This window comes from Prionailurus bengalensis, chromosome D4 (genome assembly GCF_016509475.1).
Source record: "Prionailurus bengalensis isolate Pbe53 chromosome D4, Fcat_Pben_1.1_paternal_pri, whole genome shotgun sequence".
In the NCBI taxonomy this organism is placed as follows: Eukaryota; Metazoa; Chordata; class Mammalia; order Carnivora; family Felidae; genus Prionailurus; species Prionailurus bengalensis.
The window spans coordinates 87,784,805-87,788,031 of NC_057359.1; the positions used below are offsets into that span (position 1 = coordinate 87,784,805).

The 3,227-nt window shown below is 59.2% G+C and overlaps 1 long non-coding RNA gene across 1 annotated transcript; it reads left to right on the plus strand.

The window, feature by feature from the left end:
* Positions 1-231: 231 nt before the first annotated feature.
* LOC122474891 lies at positions 232-1,509 on the plus strand. The gene is made up of 3 exons (XR_006295040.1): positions 232-625; positions 754-873; positions 1,270-1,509. It is a non-coding gene; the product is annotated as an uncharacterized LOC122474891 (long non-coding RNA).
* Positions 1,510-3,227: the final 1,718 nt, after the last annotated feature.

The window sequence follows — 3,227 nt, forward strand, 5'->3', positions numbered from 1 at the left end:
TGACGTATAGACTCTTAACCTTATACTTCAAGGCAAAGAAAATGCCAGGGGTGCCGAGGAGACGCTGTCGAGATGTCCCCGAAACCGCGCGGCACAGAGAAGCCCACCGACAACCCCGGGTGGGCGTCTCGAGCACTTCGGACCTCCGGGGGCGGGGCGGGGGCGACCCGGGCCCCGCCCTCATTTCCCGTCGCCTCGGCCCCGCCCCGCGCCCCGCCCCGCGCCCCGCCCCGCCCGCTCCGGCCGCGCTCGGCTCCGCCCCCGCGGGCGGCGCGGGCTTCCCATTGGCCGCCGTTTCCATGGTTACGCGGGGCCGGTGGCGCTGCAGACTTCCCGACACGTGTCCCCCGGAGCCGCCCGGAATTTGACAGGGGACCATGTGCGCGGCAGCGCGGGAGCCAGACAAAGGGCCGGGGGAGGCGGGGAACGAAGCCGGCGGAGAGGCCGGGTGGCCGGGCAGGGATGAGCCGCCTGCTTCTCCCGCGAGCTGGAGCAGTCCCCCACCTCCTGCCTTTTTTTTTGTATTTTGAAGGAAAGAAAAAATAAACAAGAATTGCTGTGGAAAGCGAGGAGGGAGACGTTTCCAGCCAGTCCCACCTGCTCTCCCTCCTCCAGGGAAAACTGGGTACGCAGGCATCATTTCCGCCCTGAGGCCCCACCGTGTCATTCCTTACCCCACCCGGCCCCCGGGCTTGTCACCGCTCCCTGACCTCAGTCCTTGAGGTTTAAATCCTCTTTCTCTGGCTTGTTTAGGAAGCGAAAGCTTAACAGTGCGGTTGTTTTGATGCTGCAGAAATGCGACCCAAGGAATTGTGGGGGATCTTGCTACCCCCGTTCATCCTACAACAGCGACCTCACTCCAGTAGCGACCATGTAAGGACGCTTGCCCCGCAATTTTTCCCTGGGTCCCTGGGCTCTGTGCCCAGCGAGGGCCTGGGCTGGGCTGCTCAGGTCAGGGCAGTAGACAGACTCCTGTCCCCATGTGTTTGTTGTCCTGTGGCCTCTTGTGGTTGATGGTATTGCCATCTTCTCAGTCCCCAAGCCAGATGTCCCCTCTCCCAGCCCCCACGCCATCACCAGCTGAACCTATGACTGCCGTGATGCCTCACCACAAACTTAATGGCTTGAAACAACACAAATCTACTCTCTCACAGTTTTATGGGTCAGAAGTCTGACACAGGTCTCCCTGGGTTAAATCCAAGGCGGCGGTGGGCAGGGCTGTGTTCCTTCTGGAGCTGGAGGGGAAGAAGCCTTTCCTTGTATTTCCAGGTGTCGAGGCTGCCCGTGTGGCTTGGCTGGAGGCTCCCTTTCATCTGCAAAGCCAGGAGAGGCCCACTGAGCCTTTCCTCATCCTGGACACCAACTCTTCTTCCCTCTTCCATTATTTAAGAATGCTTATGATTACCATCGCCACCCGGATAATCCAGAATAATCTCTCCATCCCCAAGTTAGCTGGTTAGCCATCTTTTTTTTTTTAATTATTATTATTTTTTAACGTTTATTTATTTTTGAGACAGAGAGAGACAGAGCATGAACAGGGGAGGGGCAGAGAGAGAAGGAAACACAGAATCTGAAGCAGGCTCCAGGCTCTGAGCTGTCAGTACAGAGCCTGACGCGGGGCCCGAACTCACAGACCATGAGCTCGTGACCTGGGCCAAAGTCGGACACCCAACCGACTGAGCCACCCAGGCGCCCCCAGGGTCCCTTTATTGTCCTTCCCCGGAAGCTGAATGTGCTCATCCCTGACCACCTTGGCTCAAGAGACCTGTGTCTGCCTCCCCATGTGCCCCCACCCCTGCCCCCCACCGCAAGCCCTCGAAGGTGACATCTGGCTAGCTACTTTGGCCACACTGCCCAGCATGGGATCGCCCAGTGACTTGGTTCCGGGGGGGGGTCGGTGAGGAGACCATCTGGGCTGTTCTGGGAAGCAGAGGAAAGGTTGGATAGAAAAGCCCTTTCCCTCCGGTGCACAAGGACCTTTGCCCTGCTTCTGGCGGGTGGAATGGAATAAAATTAACAGCAACAACAGTGGGGGCCACCCTGCCCTCCGCTTCGTACTGTACCACCGCCTCGTGAACTGATTCTCACCACAGCCTTGGGAGATACCACCCGTCCTCTGCGCCCTCTTTTATAGATGCAGACCCTCAGGCCCTCGAGGTTAACCATGAACGGGCTTCCGGAGGGACCCTGGGCCAGGAGGGTGTCCCGGCTTCTGTGTGGAAGGGTGGTGGTCATCTGTCCGTTCCTTCATTCAGTGGAGGGGCGGCCCCTCCTCGGGCGGGGGGGGGGGGGCTGTGGCTGGCCCAGCTTTGGGGGTTGGCCTTGGGGGTTGGCCTCGGGGGTTGGCCGGCCCCCTCGGAAGAGGAAGCTTCCGGGATGCGCTGTCCTTGTTGTTTGCTGGCCTGTTGACATCTTCTCCTCTCCCCGCCCTGTCCCACCAGGATGTGCCGGCAGGAGGTTCCTCTTCAAGAGTAAGGGAGGGGCCCGGGGAAGCTAGCGGTCACCAGGGACAGCACTTCCGCTTCCGTTGGGGGAGATGAGAAAGTTCTGGAGCCGGATGGTGATGTCGGCTGGACAATGGTGTGAATGTACTTGATGCCCTGAGCTGTCCGCTTCAAAGCGGCTCAAAGGTGAACTTTTTATGCGACGTGTATTTGACGGCAATAAGAGGCGTTTGCTGACTTTTTGAAAGCCAGCTGCCCCCTGCATACTTGACATTGCTCAAGGCTCCCGGGGGGCCGCACGCGTCCTCATTTCTCTGTGGGAACGACGTCCAGGAGGGTGGCAGCCACCCCCTTGGCAGATGAGGAGACTGAGGCATGGAGGCCGGAAGTGGTGACTCTGCATTTCAACCCGATATGCCTCTAGGGGGAAGGTGCAGTGTGGCCCGGGGTTAGGTGTTCGGGCTCAAAACGGGTCTGCCCTTCACTGTCGCACGGCCTTGGGCTTCCCGCTGCTGGCTTTCCTCTTCAGACAACTGGGGACAATGATAGTGTCCTCTCCGGTCCAGCGACAGCATTTGGCGAGACGGTATTGGAAGGATTTAGCACGATAGCTTGGCCACCATCAAAAATCAGATCCCCTCCGGAGTTGGCTGATGCTCCCTCTTGGTGCTACGGTGGACGGTGGGCATCCCCTTCACCTTGACAATGGTAGGAACCAGCTAGGAAGCCTCCATTTGACAGATGGAGACACTGAGGCTTGAAGCTGTGCCCAGGGTGCCGTGG